Source organism: Rattus norvegicus, chromosome 9 (genome assembly GCF_036323735.1).
Source record: "Rattus norvegicus strain BN/NHsdMcwi chromosome 9, GRCr8, whole genome shotgun sequence".
NCBI classification, from domain to species: domain Eukaryota; kingdom Metazoa; phylum Chordata; class Mammalia; order Rodentia; family Muridae; genus Rattus; species Rattus norvegicus.
The window spans coordinates 42,135,256-42,155,305 of record NC_086027.1 but is presented as its reverse complement, the minus strand read 5'-3'; the positions used below and the strand labels follow the sequence as shown (position 1 = coordinate 42,155,305).

General features: G+C 41.1%; 1 protein-coding gene across 7 annotated transcripts in view; it reads right to left on the bottom strand.

The window, feature by feature from the left end:
* The window catches only part of Khdrbs2 (KH RNA binding domain containing, signal transduction associated 2), a 506,659-nt gene that overhangs the window by 294,382 nt on the left and 192,227 nt on the right, over positions 1–20,050 (bottom strand). The window lies entirely within an intron of this gene.

The window sequence follows — 20,050 nt, the reverse complement described above, 5'->3', positions numbered from 1 at the left end:
ACAAGGCCATTCTCTGTTCCATATGTAGCTAGAACCATGGATCTGTCCATGTGTACTCTTTGAATGGTGCTTTAGTCCCTGGGAGCTCTGGTTGGTTGATATTGTTGTTTTTAACGGGGTTACAAATCCCTTCAGCTCCATAATCCTTTCTCTAACTCCTCCAATGGAGACACCATTCTCAGTTCAATGGTTGGCTGCTAACATTTGCCTCTGTATTTGTCATGTTACGGCAGAGCATCTCAGGACACAGCTATATCAGGCTCCTGTCAGCATGCACTTCTTGACATCATCAGTGTTTTCTGAGTTTGGTGGCTGTATATGGATCCTCAGGTGGGGTAGGCTCTGAATGGCTATTCCTTCAGTCTCTGCTCCAAACTTTGTCTCCATGTCTCCTCCTATGACTATTTTTGTTCCCCCTTCTAAGAAGGACTGAAGCATCTGAAGTTTGGTCGTCCTTCTTGTTGAGCTTCATGTGGATTTTGAAGAAACCTGCCATTGTCCTCAACCACACAATTTTTAATCAGTTTGATGAAATGTTAACCTCATGAAGCCAAGGCATCTAAGGGCAGTTTCTGGAATGATGTTTCTGGAAACATCATTGCATTTTTGGGAGAACAAGGTTCTTTCCTGTCTGGTGTAAAGTACTTTTCGAATAATAAGTAGATTTTCATTGAGTTGTACAGGAACATCAGAGTTTTAATATTAGCTGAAATTACATGAAAGAAATGGTGGGAAACAAGGTTTCCTCTTTCAGCCAGTTCCCCCGTTGCCAAAATTATCACAGAGAAAAAAAAGAAAACCAAACAGACTAACAAAAAAGTTAAACCAAACCAATACCGTTAGAATTTCAAATTGAACAAACTTTGCTTAAGAAATAAAGGGGGCTCAAAAGCATCTTTAAAAATAATCCCAGTCAAAGTCATTAGGGAAACAGAAATAAGGTCTAGTTTAAAAGGCCATCTTATTCCAGTTTGAATGGCCATCATTGTGAAGGTAATGCCAACCCTGCATATGTGGATGTGATAAAGGTGGAATGGTTTACACTTTTGATGGGAGTGAAAGCTAGTGTAGCCACTGTAGAATTTAGACCAGAAGTTTCTCAAAAACTAGAAGTGCCATATGGGCCTATACTCCAGGGCATACACGCAAAGACTTTCTATCTTTACAGAGACACTTCAACTGCCACTCTCTTGTCACTAGCTAGAAATGTACCTGACCTAGACATTCATAAACAAGATAAGAATGTAATAGAAATATGATATATATATATATATATATCACTCAGCTGTTATTGGAGACCAAAATAGCCCAATGTTCAGGTAACTGAATAGAACATCAATAGATCCTAATATGCAAAGCCATGAAGGACAAAAAGCAGAGGTTCCCTCTTGTAAGTGGAATTCTCACTTCAGACTTAGTGTTTGGCATGTGTAAGTTGTATCCCAGGCAGAAGCCAGAGAAATTAATAGAAAAAAGTTATTGGCAAGAGACATAAGTGAAGGAAAGGAATAGGAGATTGTAGATCAGGATAACTAAAGAGGTGAATGCTATGTGGGGGTAGAAAGACTCTGGCAGGCAGGAGTATCATCATGTGGAGGAGCTAAGAGGTAGGGAAAATATATATATATATATATATATATATATATATATATATATATATATATATATATATATATATACTATGGAAGAGAAGAGAGGTACCTGCAACTAAAAGACAAAGTTGGGCGAGGGGGCTGGAGCAAGAAGGGAGAGGAAGTTCTTGTTTAGAATAATCAATGTTAAAGATATATTAAAAGGTTTTATGGAAACTCAATGGTTAAGTGGTTCCAAACTACTAAAAAAGGAGGCCAGGGACTGGAGAGATGGTTCACTGATTAATAGCACATACATACATCACAAAACAAAATTATAGGTGTTCAGTGGTACCCTGCATGTGTGGACAGTGTAGTTCCAAGAATGCATGGATTACTTTATAAGATACATTTATTTTTCTTTTATATGTATGTGTGTTTTGTCTGAACAAATGTATATGAAGTTTATGCCTTTTGCCCATGAAGGCCAGTGAAGAGGGTATCGGGTACCCTGAAACTGCAGAAACTGGTGGTTGGGTGCCATTGTGTTCATACTGGATGCTGAACCGAGGTCCTCTTCAAGAGCAGAAAGTGCTCTAACTGCTGAGAACCAGCCTCAGTGTAAGGAGGGTCCTGAGAAGGGGATATGGGAGCAGCGGTGATTCAACAATGACCAGGAGTCAGTTGTGGAAGCATTCAGTCAGCTCAAGGGCTCGCTCTTTACCTGAGGATTCTCATCATTCTTGCCTCTCCTTTCTTCCTTCTCCCTTCTCATCCTTTGCCTTCTCCCTACCAGAGAGACTGAACCCAGATTTTTTTAACCAAACCTACATCATCAAGGTTTGAATATTGTTAAGGATTTTTTTTTTGGAAATCCTTAAATTTACTTAAATTTTATGAATCCCAGAGCCCTGCTTCCTTAAAACAGAAACTAAACTCAAAGCAAAAGCACATTTTCTTATAGTTTTACACAGTCTACTCTTCACAAGTAGCTGGGCACAGCTCTTGAGGTTTCTTGGTACAGCAGACAGCGGTCTTTAGTAATCCCCTTCATGTAAAAACAGAACAGTGATAGACTACTAAGATTAAAATAATCTCTTACAAAATTTTAAAATTTATGCACTTAAAGCATGCAGCTATCTTTAATATCTCCTTCAATCTAAATTGCCATATCCTGTCTTCCAGGAGAACAAAGCACTAACTTTTTATTTGCTTGTGCATCATCTTATAATTCTCCAATCCTTGATTCCTATCCTAGCAAACCCAGAGCTCCATGTACTCTCTTTCTAATAGTATTTATTTCTAGATCATATATAAGCCTTTCTCCTATAAGACAAGCTCACCTATCATTTGCTTGCATTTATAGATTTCTTCTTTTCCTATCCATGACTTTTCATCTTGAGACTCTCGTCCCTTGATGTCCCCAAGTTCACCCTGGCTAATGACTGTAGCAGTCATTGAGGCAGATGGTACAAGCATCTCCTCCTAATTCCAAATTCAAGTCCAAGTCTGGCAATGAACCATTCTACAAAGGAGCATGTAGGCTTTTACGGCCTCTGTGGTTATGTTGTCTAGATCCTTCCGCATGCCTTCGAAGGCCCAGCAGAAGGCCTGTTCTTTGTCTTTCACAATCTCGTGATCACCTCAATTCCTCAATCTTGAGAGCCACATCTGTTTCATTTATTATGGAGTCATTAGCTCTGAGGAATGGGGGAAGTAAGTTCCCCCAAAAGAGTGATTGAAGATGAAATGAAAGAGAAAGCAGGTCAGTTTTAGGGCATCAGTCATCAGCACATGTGGGGATCAATGGCTTTGGGATGCTCCAGGGGCAGGAAATGTGTGACACCTCCCCTTAAACAGCAATGCTGGATCCAGCATTGGACCAGAGACATTTCTCCAATAAAAAGACATGAGTTACTCAGCAAAAAAGTAATATAAGGTATGAGATGCTTTCTCATGATCATGATGTAAAGTAGACACGGTTCTATTACAGTTGCTGCTGCTGCAACTGTGTCCTTTTTTATTCTGCACTAAGGCAGCCCACCATCACTATTAACATGAGACAAAATTTCTGAACAATGAGGAGGATCCTTGCACAGATTTTAACAATATATATTAAGGAGGCTGGGGCGAAACTCAGCGCTTAATGGTACTTGTTGCTTTGTTAGAGAATAGGAGCTGTGTTCCTGGAAACAATATTGGGCAGCTTACATTCAGCTATGCCTCCAAACATTTTGTTTTCTACACACACACGCACACACACACACACACACACACACACACACACAAACACACACATACACACAGTGATGGTTTGCATATGCTTGGCCCAGGGAGAGGCACTATTAGAAGGTATGGCCTTGTTGGAGGAAGTGTGTCACTGTGGGGGTGGGCTTGGAGACCCTCCTCCTAGCTGCCCGAGGATGCCCAGTCTGCTTCTGGCTTCCATCCAGTGAAGATATAGAACTCTCAGCTCCTCCTGCATCATGCCTGTCTGGATGCTGCCATGCTCCTGCCTTGATGATAATGGACTGAACCTCTGAATCTGTAAGCCAGCCCCAATTCAATGTTGTCCTTTACCTGAGCCAGTTTTACCTGAGATCATTCCTCCATTGAGACTTTCTTCTCAATTGATATTCACTATACCATGTTGCCATTTAAACTATGCATCACAACTTAACTTACAAAGCATCCTTTGAATAGAAGCCCAAATGTGACTTAAAGGAGCAACCTGTGTAAGCTGAGGCAGGCATATCACTATATTGACTCAGGATCTTATCAATATCCACCAGGGAACATCTCCAGAAAAGAGAGTCCTTTCCCATATACTGAGTTACATGTACTCAACTTGACCCATCAGAAAATACTGAGTGGATTTCTAGGCATTTTCCTTGTAGCACAACAAACTAAAACAATATACGGTTTAGACATGACAATGACTAGACTTGTTTCCAGGTTTAAATTGTTGGAATTCACCTCTGGCTTGCATTTAGTTCTGGTAATTAAAACACAAGTGTTTGGAAATATGGTTTTCCAAAAGATTGTGTTCTGTCATATATTTCCAGGACAACAGACTTTGAAAAGAGTGCAAGAAACAGGAAATGATTTTTAGAAACTGTGCAATCTGGATGTGAATTAAACGCCATGGTGTTTTCTGTATGTTGGGTGAGTTTTAGCATTTCATCCTGGCAAGAGGGAAATCTAAGTTGCTTTGGTGATGTATGTCTGCAATCCCTACTACCCTGGAGCTAAAACAAGAGAAGCCAGTGTTGAACACCCAAGCAGGCAAATATAGTGAGCTCTTCTCCCACTTCAGATAAATAAAAAACTTATGGTAAGCAAGCAAATCAGCTTTAGATTTTCATGCAATGATGATACTTAGTAATGCAGATAAGTTTCAAGTGTAAGTCCCTGCCATATGTTTTAATACCAGAGAAGTTAGAGCTTACCCTGTTCCCCTGGGAGGGAGCAAATCACTTGATTATGGTTTTGTTTTAAGGGTTTGAATTCTGGAACATGATGCACCTGACTACAAAGTTACATTTTTAGGTCAATTGCATATTTTTAACATTAAATTCACTTGAGATAATATTATCTCAAAAGTTTCAAATAAGCTTGCTTTGATGAACGCAAAAGGTGGAGTGTTTGTGTTACATGCTAATTTAGTTTTTAGGTTAACTCAACATCTTTAGTCATAAGGGAAATGCAAATCAAAACAACCCTGAGATTTCACCTCACACCAGTGAGAATGGCTAAGATCAAAAACTCAGGTGACAGCAGATGCTGGAGAGGATGTGGAGAAAGAGGAACACTCCTCCATTGTTAGTGGGGTTGCAGACTGGTACAACCATTCTGGAAATCAGTCTGGAGGTTCCTCAGAAAATTGGACATTGAACTGCCTGAGGATCCAGCTATACCTCTCTTGGGCATATACCCAAAAGATGCCCCAACATATAAAAAAGACACGTGCTCCACTATGTTCTTCGCAGCCTTATTTATAATAGCCAGAAGCTGGAAAGAACCCAGATGCCCTTCAACAGAGGAATGGATACAGAAAATATGGTACATCTACACAATGGAATATTACTCAGCTATCAAAAACAATGACTTTATGAAATTCGTAGGCAAATAGTTGGAACTGGAAAATATCATCCTGAGTGAGGTAACCCAATCACAGAAAAACACACATGGTATGCACTCATTGATAAGTGGCTATTAGCCCAAATGCTTGAATTACCCTAGATGCCTAGAACAAATGAAACTCAAGACGGATGATCAAAATGTGAATGCTTCACTCCTTCTTTAAAAGGGGAAGAAGAATACCCTTGGCAGGGAATAGAGAGGCAAAAATTAAAACAGAGACTGAAGGAACAACCATTCAGAGCCTGCCCCACATGTGGCCCATACATATACAGCCACCCAATTAGACAAGATGGATGAAGCAAAGAAGTGCAGACCGACAGGAGCCGGATGTAGATCGCTCCTGAGAGACACAGCCAGAATACAGCAAACACAGAGGCGAATGCCAGCAGCAAACCACTGAACTGAGAATAGGACCCCAGTTGAAGGAATCAGAGAAAGAACTGGAAGAGCTTGAAGGGGCTCAAGACCCCATATGTACAACAATGCCAAGCAACCAGAGCTTCCAGGGACTAAGCCACTACCTAAAGACTATACATGGACTGACCCTGGACTCTGACCTCATAGATAGCAATTAATATCCTAGTAAGAGCACCAGTGGAAGGGGAAGCCATGGGTCCTGCTAAGACTGAATCCCCAGTGAACTAGATTGTTGGGGGGAGGGCGGCAATGGGGGGAGGGTGGGGAGGGGAACACCCATAAAGAAGGGGAGGGGGAGGGGGATGTTTCCCCGGAAACCAGGAAAGGGAATAACACTCGAAATGTATATAAGAAATACTCAAGTTAATAAAAAAAAAAGCATGTTAAGGGGTTATATGATTGAATCATATTTTAAACTCAGAACTTCAAACGTTTGAAAAGATGAGGAAAAACTCTCACCACATTGTGTCTTAGATTCCACAGCATGAAATAGTAAAATGCCCTTGGCTGCGCGGCACACACATGAGACTACTAACCGTGTGGGCAGGGTGGTCTGCCTGGCATTTAGACAGCCACATTCTTTGTCTCAGGTGACACAATAAGAAAGCCCTGGTTCCTTATTTCCTAATAAGGACAGGAATCCAAGCAGAAAAGGCTTTCGGTTTTGTATTTTTTGTTTTTGTTTTGTTTTTTAGTTTTGTTGTTTTTTTATAATGATGTGTTTGATGTGACATGAGGGGAGTCTGTTCCTAACATATTGCAAAACGAACTGTCCAATTCACAAGCAACTCTAGTGATGGATGCACTCCAACTGCTATCTTCCTGCCCTCCCTCACACAGTCCCTCCCTCCATCCCCCTTCCCCTTCTTCTCTGAGAGGGTGGGGCACCCCACACCCCACGCCCAGCACATCAAGTCCCTGCAGGGGAAAAGAGTGCACAGAGAGGACACAGCTTTAGCCTAGTCCCTTCTGCAGTTGTTGGGGACCCACATGGACACTAAACTGCACATCTGCCTGGGGCCTCAGTCCAGCCCTTGTAGACTTTTTGGTTGGTAGCCCAGCCTCTGAGAGTTCCCAGTGGCCTATGTTAGCTTACATTGTTGGTCATCCTATGAGGTTTCTATCCCCTTTCAGGGCTTTCTCCAACTCTTCCATAAGGGTCTCCAATCTGTGTTTAAATGTTTGGCTGTGCATCTCTGCGTCTGTTTCAGTCAACTGTTTGGCGGAGCCTCTCAAAGGGCAGTTATGCTAGGCTCCTGTCTGCGACCAGCTGAGAAGTTTGAACCTTATGCGTCCTCTTTATGTCCACCCTAGTATCTGTGCTTTCGGTTCAAGAAAGCAAACGTACACACTTTTCACCCATTGCACTAAGTTCACTGTCTTAAGCTGGTAGGAAGTTTGAATAGTTTATAAGGTTATCATTTAGAGTGCGTTAGAACATGAACTTGTTATGTTGAAAGAAGAAATAGTGTGCCAGTTAACCAATCCAGTTTGTTTTGTTATAATCAGGGTTAATAATCCCAGTTTTCCCACGTATTAGCACACAAATTTGACAGATTTTAACTCATTATTTGGTGCATCTAAGTGCTTACTATCAAAATGTGGAAAGCGGAAAGAAGAACCACATAGCAAGCAGTAATCACCTATCACTATTGCTAAGTGTTTTTACCCGTATACGTCTCATGTTCAAAACAATATACCAAATTATATATGAAAAATGAGATCATGTCTTATAAGATCCCAATTAATCTCCCACAGTAGCTTTTCCAGTGATGTAAACAAACTACATAATAGAAAAGTTGAAAATGCATTATGTACAGTACATGAAGTTTTATGCTTGTTTTCTTACTTAAGCAATCATTAATGTCACGTCTTATCCTGAGAGTTATAATTTACTGAAGTGCTTTCTATGGGCTTTTTCTTCTTAATGCCTGAGGGATCTTTCTTCTAACATAATTCCTTTTCAGAAATAAATAAGACTATTGTCTGCAGGACTTTCACCATCAGAAGTTCAAATAAACACACATTTATTATTCATATTGTGGCCAGAATGGCATTTGTCTAAATCCCCAGTTTAAAAGCATTTTTAAGCACAGGCACATGCTGAAAAATGTTGAGCGAGTATAAATAAGTAGTACGGATTATATACAGACAAAGCAGATACATGTAAGTACACAGTACGGAAGCAATGGCTGGAAGCTTAGCAAGAGCTCAGCCCTGCTTCTCTACACTGTTTGCAGTAAACATTCTCCTAGGCGTTTCATAGTCCTGGTGGCCAGTGCCATGAAGGTAATGTTTTCATGGTCACACACTTCACATTCAACAGCATTCGGTACAGTTTGGGAAGATGTTGAAGGGAGTCATAGCTCCCTGGTTGTCTTAGGGTTTCTACTTGAGAAAAGAAACACCACGGTCAGAAACCAAGTTGGGGAGGGAGGGTTTATTTGACTGACTCTTCCATGCCACTCTTCATTATTGAAGAAGTCAGGACAGGAACTCGAATAGGACAGGAATCTGTACACAGGAGCTGCTGCAGAGGCCATGGAGAGATGCCACTTACTAGCTTGCTCCTCTTGCCTTGCTCAGCCTGCTCTCTTATAGAACTGGAGCTGCTAGCTTAGAGGTGGCAGCACCCACAATATGCTGTGTCCTTCCCCATCAATCCTTAATTAAGAAAATGCCTTCCAGGCCTATCTACAACCCAGTCTTTTAGGGGGCATTTTCTTAATTGAGGTTCTTTCCTCTCAAATGACTCCAGCTTATGTCAAGTTGACATAGAACTATCCAGCACACTGGCCTAAGTAACTTTGTAATGAACCTCTGATCATTGAAGTTGTTTGCCTTCTTAACCACTCTTATTGGGGACCTTTGGAGATCTGGAATAATAAGACCAGTAGATGGGCATGTTTTCTTATGAAAAGGAACTTAAACTGTCTCCAATCAATGGAGAATCTGCAAGACTGAATATACCCAAGCCAGGGCAATTATTCTTTGCGGTGAGGTTGCACCTGAAGCAGAAGCCATCTCCGGAGAATCAGTTTGGTTTCCTTAAGAAAGGACAGAGATAACATCAATAATGATTTCTTGGGGTTTACCTTGAATAACAAGAACTGAGATATTGATCAACTAGACCAGACCTTGACCAGGGATAGTTAATATATAGACCTCATGCCTGCCTGCCTCTGTTATCTCTCTACTTTAACCCAAAGGTCATATCCGTACGCAGGAGTCAAACTTTCAGTCACTAGACTTTCTGTATGCTCTGCTTGGCATGACTGAAACTTTGTACCACTCATCTTTACCATGTACTGATTACATCTAATGCTTGTGTATTTAGCAGTATGTGGTCTTGACTGGCTTTGCCAAGGGTGGTTGGACAAGTCTCAATCATGGCAACCACTGGAGCTAAGGTTGGGAGGAAAGATGACATTTAAACAACAGTCCAGGATTTTAATGTAGATAAACCAATGTTGCAATACTGAAGTTTGAGAATGTAGCCTTCCTAGATGGTAACAACCATGATTAGGAAATATCAAATCATACACTGGTTACACAGTAAGGATACTCTCATTTCCTAAAGCATAAAGTATTGTTGTGAGAAATTGTGTCCTGATATACTGAACAGACCCAGTTAGCTCTTCCTGAAAAGCAAGGGAAAAAATCTTAACCAAAGGGAATCTACTGGACAAATTTTTGGACCGTTTGTCAGCGCTCCTCAAGAATCAGACTTCTGTTGGTACATTATATCTGAAGGCAGAATACTGAGGATAGCCATTTTTATTTTGTGTCAACAAGGTAATGTAAGGACACTATCATTTAGTTTTCATCTTTGTTGTGACAAAGTGACTCAAGAAAGGAATTGGCTTCCAGAGTTTGGGTTTGTTTTAGAAAACAGATTGAAGTGTCCATCCGTCAGAGGAGGAAACATGGAATCAGGGACATGGGGCACATCATCACACTGAATCCACAACAGAAAGAACAAAGTGATGAACGTGGCAGTCTTGTTGTTTTTACCCATGTTCATCATTTCAGAACTGAAACCCATGGAATGGTGACGCCTACATGTAGGATGTGCCTTCCTATGCCAAGTAACTCAATGTAGAAACTCCCTTAGAGAAATTTGTCTGTAGACACATCTAGAGCCAGTCAAATTATCTTGATGTTAAACCTCACAGAGACACAATCATTTTCCAGAGCCTCACTAATCTATTTCAATTTCCACTGGAGCATTACCGGTACTAGCAGTCAGAAGAGGCAGATCAAGTCCAGTAGCTGCAAACATACCAGCTGAACACATGTCAATTGAATTACAGGAGGAAAATACAAAGACTTAAATTAAAAAGAACAAACAAACAAAAAAATGGTTTCTGGAAGCAGAATGGAAGATAAAATGTAGGTGTCCAAAAAATGATACAGTTCCTCTGGTCTCCATAATCCTGACGTAGACAGACCTGGTTCTATAGCTCCTGCAGCCAAAATCCTTGAAGATAAACCTAACACTAAGCCCACCTCTACCATCTCCACAGTCCTAGCCGTAGCTCTGAAAGCCCAGCTTCTACACTGGACCTCCTCAGTGAGCTACCCAAAACCTCCCCTGCTAGAAGCATGCTCATACCCCTGGTTCACCTGTGTTAGTATACCTGAATAACACTTCCATATTGAGCTCTCCTAGAAACAAGCCCTCCCCTGCCATCTGCACAGTCCCAGGCCTAGATCTGGTTATACTCTTCCTACATCCATTGTCCTGGTGAAAGACAGACAAAGCAAACTTCGCATTTCAGAAGAGATTGGATGTAGACCTAGATAATAAAAAAGTTCTCCAATGCTCTTGAACCGATATAATTAACATTATGAAAATGACCATTCTACCGAAAGCCATTTAGAGTTAAGATAATCCTGATAAAAATCCCATTTGGTGTGACGTTCTTCACATAAATAGAAATTTACATTCTAAAATTCATATCAATATACAAAAGCTCCTAAAACCTAAAGCAAATTTGACAATGAACAGAAAGAAACAACATTGAATGGATTACTATGCCAGATTTCAAGCTATATTACAGAAACGCAGTAGTAAAAATTGGATAGTATTGCCACAAGAAAGATAAGATTAAGAGAATAAAGCAGGGCACCCAAACATAGTTGCATGTAACTAGAGGACACCTGATATTTAACAAAGATGCCAAAATTACACACTGGAGAAAATGCATGATCTTCAACAAATGATGCTAGGAAAACTGGATGTCCGAATGGGGAAAATTTAAATTAGAAGTATGTTCATCACCCTGCGCACAAAAAGTCAACTTCAATGGAATCAAAAGCCTCCATGTGAAACCCAAAATGATAAAACTTCCAGAAGAAAAAAATTAGGCAGTTCTCTACAAGATATAAGGGTAAGAAAGGAATTTCTAAATTGGATTCCATTTGTTCAGTAATTAAGGCCAATAACTGATAATTGTTCCTCAGAAAAATGATACAATTCATTGAACAAAGCAGAAGCCCAAAGACCAGGAGAGAATCTTTGCCAGCTATACATTTGACAGATGATTAATACCCAGCATATATAAATAATTTTCAAAATGTCAAGAAAACAAATGACCCAATTAAAAAGCAGTCTGTGTATCAAAAGAATTATTTCTCAAAAGAGGAAATGAAAATGGCTAAGAAATATATTTAAAATGTTCAGTAGTGTCTGGGAGTACAGCTAAGTGGTTGAGAACACTTAGTGCTCTTTCTGAGAACCTGGCTTTGGTTTTCAGCACCCACATGAGGCACAGAACAACCTCTGATAACTCCAGCTCCACTGGACCCAGAACACTCTTCCAGACTCCATGGGTGCCCACATGCATGTGGTGCACAAAAATTCATGCAGGCACACAGGCGCAATGTGATAAATAAATAAATATAATAATGAATATTTTTGAAACGATGTATTTAACATCCTTGGTAATTATAGAAATTCAAATTGAAAATATTCTGAGATTTCATCTTGTCCAAGTCAATATGGTTACCATAAAGGTAACCTCTGACAAGACATGCTGGGGAGGATGTGGGGAAAGGAGCCATATTCACTGTTGGTGAGAGTGTAAAAAGTAGAAGCACTTAAGCTGACATCACCCAGTAGATTAAATTAAAACAATGACTGAGATCATGCAGATGTTCAAGAGAGTTAAGTGGCAAGGAACTTTGACAGATATTCAAAAATTACAGAATAAGAGCAGTGGGGGGAAGTAATTCTAACTCACTGGGTTGACCAATCCTAGTGGAGGCATTTACAGCATGAGTCCTACCGGAGGCTCATGGAACATCACGGAAGAGGGACACAAAGGTTGCAAAAGACAGGGTAGTCGGTAGGGAGAGAATGTGTTCTACATATGACAGGAAAGCTGCAGGCCTGAAATCTCAAAACTATGGCTGCCTAAATGAGACATACGTACATAGTGACAACCACCATTGACATATGAATGTTAATACAGAAAACTTCACAAGGCCCTACTATAAAACTAAGAGTTAAAGGTAATAATACCAGGAGAGGGTGAATCTAGCCTCTTAGGGACCAGCTCCCTGATAAGTTACCTAATTCCATATAGTTAGCCCTAAAATATATACAAAGAGCTACTCCAGACTCAGTAGTCTGTATCGAAATGTACATATGTATGCACATTCACCAAAGTATACACACACACACACACACACGTTTATATATCTAATATATTGTATACATATGCATATATGTGTATGTCAAAGTAAGTTAAAAGGAGGTAATGAATTCATCAGGAATTCATGGAATTCAGTAGAAATTGAATGAGGAAGAAGAAGGGAATATGTCATATATGAAATTCTCAAAAAGTTAAATAGAAAAGGTGCTTTTTCTGGAAGGACATAGGCTGATACTATTGGTAAATTTATCAAGAAAACAACGGTTGAAATCAGGTAGACTTCTAAGAAGAGGAAGTGTGAAGGAAATGTCATAAACAAACAAAAATGAAAGAAAACAAGAGATGCTCAGGCAGATCCAAGAATGCTGATAGCTAGAGCAAGCTTTCCGTGGTGATAGCAGATTGTGGGAAAATAAGGATAACTTCAGATTTAAAAGATTCATTTCACTCTGTCAGGGGTTAAAGGGGAGGATGGAAAAAATACACTACGGAATCTCAGTGAAATCTCTCAAGTGATTTTTAATTATTTGTCTTCAATTGTGATTTGAGATAGTGCCTAGCTATGTAACCTAGGTTGGCTTGGAACCCACTCTGTAGCCCAAGCAGGACTCTAAGTATGGTCATCTTATCTTAGCCTCCACGAATATTAGTATTTATAGGTATGTGCACAGTGCCTGACTTTGAATCACTGAATAAGCAAAATCCAAAGTTCATATATGACTTTGGGAAAAATTCCCACAAGGAAAAGAAACAATCTAAATGTCACTGGACTTCTAAGTTAAGTTGAGTTTCAAGAAGGAGATAATAAAATACCTATGTATCAGGTGTTTTTATTTAGGATAGCTAATTTTATTTACTGTTCAAGAAATGCCACTCAGCACACTAAATAACCCTTCTTAATGTTTTAAAAATTTTTTATTTGATGTGTGTGAGTGTTCTCCTTGCTTGTATGTCTGTGCCCTATACACGTGACTGTCCCACAGAGAGCAGAAGAGAGACCTGGATCTCTTGAAACTGACACTGAAGTAAGTGCCATTACTGGAGGTTTGTGAGCTGATATGTGGATGCTGACAATCAAACCCAGGTACCCTGGAGGGGCAGCCACTGCTCCTGACCACTGAACAATCTCCCCAGATGCCAGAATTAACTTATTTTTATAACGGATATACTTTTGTGTGTGTCCACGAGTGCATTTGGGAATGCATGTGCATGTGTAAGAACCCTTTTGGGATGTCTGTCTCCCCTTCTACCATAAACAGAATCTGTGGCCATAAGCAAAGGAAATGCTGCTTATCCAGAACAAGGATGAGTGTGAAAACGCCCGCTCATCCTCAGAGGGTCTGACTTTGTTTTCCATTCTGGGGAGAGATATCCTCAAGGAAGACTGAAACGGGCATTTTGTAAGCTGGAATATGGCCCAGCAAGGTATTCTGAAAACAAGACTGTGAGCCAATTAAGTGAATATAGCTAGCCAGCTGGCGAGGGGATCTCAGCATAGTGTCTGCAACCTGATAGGCACGGTGAGAACCTCTTCTTATCATGACGCTGACAGGGCAGATCATCATCCAGGGGAAAGCAAATGCTGTGAGACACAGATGGCAGGGAGCAACAGGGTGATCCCTGCTTTTCAAAGACGTTTTGGAGGCAAAATGTCAGTTTTGGAAATTAAAAAAAAATCTTGTACAAACAGACATGTTTGTGCAAGAAACAGAAGTTGGGTACGGAATGAGGTGTGAGCCTCCGTGCTAAAGCGTAGTGACCGAGGAAGACAGGGGGATGGATCAACAACACACGCTAATATTTTGCAGAGTTGTTCAGTTGTTGCCCCACGGGGAAGGCGATAGCTGCAGACAGATCAGTTGGGCTCTTGACAGTGAAATGTGGAGCACTTAACTTTGATCAAATACATTATGCTGTTTACCAGACAACCAGACTGAGACGCAAACACCGGTAGCACCTATACAGCAGCTAACCACTGAATAGAGCACCCCTGGCAACAGTATGAGGGGGCATGCGCATTATAGCATAGCGTCAATGCCAATCAACGGGAGGAGCAAAAGGATATATGCCGCCATGCCTAGCTTACGGAAAATCAAACTAGATAGCCTTCATGGACACCTCATTTACCTAAAGTTCAACAATTACAACACGAGATTCGCCTCTTTATCATCTGACAGCGGCTTAGTTAGCTAGATTGATCGTCTGTCATCTCTTTAACAGACACCATTTTCAATCATAGGACAATTATCACCTTACTCTGAAGTAATTATCCTCTTTCAAGTCCGTATTGACCTTTGCTCTTGCAAGGGTCAGAGCAAATCTATTCATCTGGACACCAGAGAGAGCCGGTGATGCTTAAAACGATTGCTCCTTGGGGTCCTAAGTAGACCATCTCCTGAAATGATATTAAGCCATAAATGTTTGGTACTGTCTTAGCGATATCAGTTATTGGGGAGGAAGGGACTCTGGAATCAGAGGTGGGAAGTCAAGCATCAGGGAAAGGAGCCAGTGGTAGTGGGTTGCATCTGACAGCCCACCATCAGGATGGATTGGATGGTCTCAGTGGTCAGAGAAGCTGCAACCCATAAGGAAATGTGAAAACCACAGCTAGACAGAAGCTGACATAGAAAGGCCTGAGACACATAGGGGCAAGGAACAGGCTGCAGCCTGAAAGTACCCTAAGGATGAGCTCAGAGACCAGCAGGACAACAGAGGAGGAAGGCGATCAGATCAGAATGCCACAGGGCCACTGGAAACCAGCAGCTAAGTACCTGCTTCCTACCTAACTCAAGGATCGGACTGGAAATATTCTTACATGGCTCAGCTATCTTCCCATCCGGTCCCTGTAGCCTGGCCTCAGTTCCTGTTCTCTTGCTCTTTGCTTCTTGTGGGTGTACGACCTGTGATTAATCTGTTTCCCAACTTTCAGGCTGGACTCATGCATCCACTACCTTATTACCCAAGCCATATCCACGCCCCAGACAGAACAGTTAGCAGGAGTGAACCATTTTCTTAGATTGCCTTTTGTCACAGTAGTTCATCCTACCAAAAGGAAAGTAACTAAGTGGAAATTGTGAGGGAAACTGAAGTTGTTGCACTGACAATCGTGATAAACATAGTTTTGGGGAGGACTATATTTACAGCTAGAAAAGCCATGGAGTGCTGTGAGCAGCACCGGACTTCACTCTGATAGAGGCTTAGAAAAAGACTGTATTGGGGTTAGTGTGAACAGTGGACATCCTGCTTGTGAAGTTTTCAAAAGGGGAAGAAGACCTTACTACTCCCTGAACTACAGGCCATGCAGGTGACACTTTGACAGAGAATTTGGCCACATTCTTCCCATGAACTGACTATGTAAGACTGAATTGAAAACTATTGAATTTTTTTTCTTGTTTGTTTGATTTGAGACAATGGCTTTCTGTTCAGCTCTGGCTGTCTTAGAACTTCCTCTGTACTCCCTCTGTTCGGCTTTGAATTCAGGGATCCTCCTTCCTTTGCCTTCTGAGTGCTGGGATAAAGGGCACGTACTACCACCATCTGGCTTATTGATTGATTGGTTGATTGATTGATTGATTGATTGATGGAGGAATTTACAAGGCAGTATAGCATCATATCTATGGAATGGATACTACTGATTAAAGAAGTCAAAGACTAGGTTCCAGAGAGCTTCTGAGGCCAGACAATTCAGGGCAGTGTTGGACTCCCTGTCAGGTGGCTTTGAGAGGTCACTTAGTAAAGATGAAGTTTTAGACTTGATGGACATATCACGATGCTGGGGATAACAGTGATTCTGGACATCTGCTTAGGAGTACAGTATAGAGGGAAAGTATCCAGTCCAAGAGAAAGAGAGAGCTATGTCACAGGTACCAAAACTGGACAGTTGGAGCCACACAGGCACTTTGAAACTAAAGCCCTAGATTCTAGACACAGATCTACAGAACTCGATGTTACCCAGCTGTATTTTTGTCTTTGGCTTGGTTTATTTTTCTGCATTATCCCCCCATTTTGTCCTTTTGGAATGGAGCTCTATACTCTGTGCTAGTATACATTGGACGTATGAAATTTGCACCTTTATTTTTGCAAGAAATTACAGAGAGGGCTTAATTTGAATTTCAGAAGGCAATTTAGACATTGGACTTTTGAACCACTTTGGCACTTCCTAAGTTATGAGTGGAGACTCAGGATATGGCATGCAATGCATTCTGCATTGTGAGATGGCCGCCGGGCTATGGGGGGCAGGGATGGAATACTGAATTTTGAACGGGAAATGTCCCCAAGTGTTTGAACACTATGCCTCCAGCTAAGGATATCATTTGTTTGAGAAGGTTATGGAATGTTTAGGGGGTAAAGGTCTGTTGGGGAAAGTATGTAGTGGGCTGAGAGGCAGGCTCTGCAGTTTTAAAACCAGCCCCACTCCCAGTTCACCATCTCTCTGCTTCCTGTGTATGGATCAAACCTCACCAGGTAGCGTTCTGACTGCCATTTCTTTTCTGTCATGATGGAATATATCCCTTTTGTAACTATTAGCCAAAATAAGCCCTTTCAGGGTTTTTTATCACACCCACTGTAAAGTAACTAACATAGGAAGTGTGGTAAGGGAAAATTGAATATATTCACATTATATATATATATATATATGTATATATATATATATGAAAGTTTCTAAAAATTACAATAAGTTAAAAAAAAAAGATGTTGACCTCTGGTACACTGTCTTGCTACATGAATTTCCAGTTTTGCCCTGAGTCCTCCTATAACAAAAATACCTGAAATTATTCATTTGAAAGTATTTTAATGCAGGCAGGAGGCAAATGTAATCATTTTCCAGGATATAAATAAATTGGTAGAGAATACACTTGCATTGCATTACTTTTCTGCTATGCTCATGTCTTTCTTTATGGACTGACTGAGTCCTCCAGCATCTATGGAGTACTTACTGAGTTTCCTGAGAGCACTGAAGAGTTAGAGCATGTGGGATGGGATGCTTGGGATGTCTGAGCCAAAGCTTCAAGCGCCACAGCCCACCAGGAGGCTCAATGTGGACATGACACTCAAACAGCTCCAAAATTCTGCTGTGTCTGAAAAAATGTGTTTGAACAAAAAAAGGCTTTGAAATTTATTTTACTTCGGAGGCAGTTTGTAGCAGCTCAGACCTACATGTAGATTTCCAGGATATGTCATTCTTTCCGGATGTCTTGCTGCATATAGCCCAGAACTATCTTTTTTCAGAAGAGTAACGGATCCCTCGTGGATTTCCCAGGCTTTAGTCACTCATTCTGCTCTCTTAGGAAGTGAGTATCTGAAGATGTGAACAGAATGGGGGGAAAGGAATCACAATAGTTTAATGTTTTAGGTGTTTGTTACATGGGGATGATATTTAGAAATTGGATGCCAAAAGGTTAGCAGAATCTATCACACCTACCCACCTCTGTTTCTACCAGGTTCTTATCTCTCCTGGATTCTAGACCTAACAGAAAGGTGTGAGCAAGTCAGGTGGCTCGGCAGTGATTAACACATTTAAAAAAGAAAGGTGAAGGACAGGAAAGATACATCTTTCTCCTACTAATTGATTTGTGTAAAACAATAGATTGGATTGTGGTTATGTGTGTGTGTGTGTGTGTGTGTGTGTGTGTGTGTGTGTGCGAGAGAGAGAGAGAGAGAGAGAGAGAGAGAGAGAGAGAGAGAGAGACTGAGACAGAGGAGAGAGAGAAGGAGAGAGAGACAGAGACAGATAGAGACAGACAGAGAGAGAGCAGAGACAGAGACAGACAGAGACAGACAGAGACAGATAGACAGAGAGACAGAAAGACAGAGACAGACAGAAAGACAGAGAGATATCATGTATTCAACTGCTTGTTTCTGTTAATAGTAGTTTTGCTATTTTAATCTCCAAGTATTAAGGAAGTCATCTCAATGGTTCAGAGTCTTAGAACCATATAATTTCCTGTAATCTTACTTAAAACTCACATTATGTCAATATTATCTATCTGTGCTATGACTATTAAAGTAATAAATACAATCTTGAACAAACCATCTAGATTTTAAGAAATGTTTGACTCAGATGTTTTGCCAAAGATAACCATTAATTCCCAAACTGATACTTGTACCACGAGGATAATGCACTAAGTCAAGCTGGTATCTGGATTCTGATCTTAATGGTGTTTTGCTATTTACCTTCTTGCCAGCTATTCAAGAAAGTTGTTATGAGAATTACTCTATGGAAGAAACATTCCTTAGTCGGATAACGAAAACTCACCAGGTGACTTAAAACTCCTGCTCTGGATGGTCATGGAAATTCCAAGAAAGCCTAAGATACCAACCCTCCCTGGCAGGAGTAGGTACATCATTTCCCACTAAGACCAGAAAAGGGAGACCAGCTCTGGAAAGGCAAGCAGCAGATTCAGACAGCCCTCAACTAAGTTGTTAGGGGACCCACATGAAGACTAAGCTGCACTAGTAACTAATGTGGCCTAGGTTCAGCCTATGCATGAAACCTTGGCTGGTGGTTTAACCTCTGTGACTCACCCCCCATGGGCCCAGGTTAGTTGATTCTGTTGGTCTACATGTGGTGACCTTGAGCTCTCCAGGTTGCCCCATTCTGTCCCCTACCCTTCCAAAAGCATCCCCAAGCTACACCCAATGTTTGATAGTGGGGTCTCTGTATCTGTTTCCATCAACTGCAGGATAAAGCCTCTCAGAAGACAGTTATGATTGGCTCCTGTTTGCAAGCATAGTTATCATTGATAGTGTCAGTCATTGGCTCTCTCCCATGGGGTGGGTCTCAAGCTGGGCCAGTAATTGGGTGGCTGTTCCTTCAATCTCTGCTCCATCTTTATCCTTGGGTATCTTGAAAGCAGGACAAATTTTGTGTCAAAAGTTTTGTGAGTGGATTGATGTCCCCCCTTACTCCACTGGAAGTCCCACATGGCTACAGGAGGTGGCCACTTTAGTCTTACATTTTTAGATGCTAGAATTCTCAGCTAGGGTCATTTCCATAGACTTCCAAAAGCCTCCCCATTTTCAGGTCTCCAGATAGCCCCAGAGATGCCCCCTCCCCATATTTTGCTTCTCTCTCTCAACCCTCTCCCACTCCTTTGCTTCTTCTCACCCACACTTGATCTCGACTCTTATTCCTCTCCATACCCTGGCTCCTGCCTAGTTTTCCCATTTGCCTCTGATGTGTATTTTATCTCCTCTTATGAGTGAGATTTGAGCATCTTCTCTTGGGACCTCCTTGTCCCTAAGCTTCTTTGGGTCTGT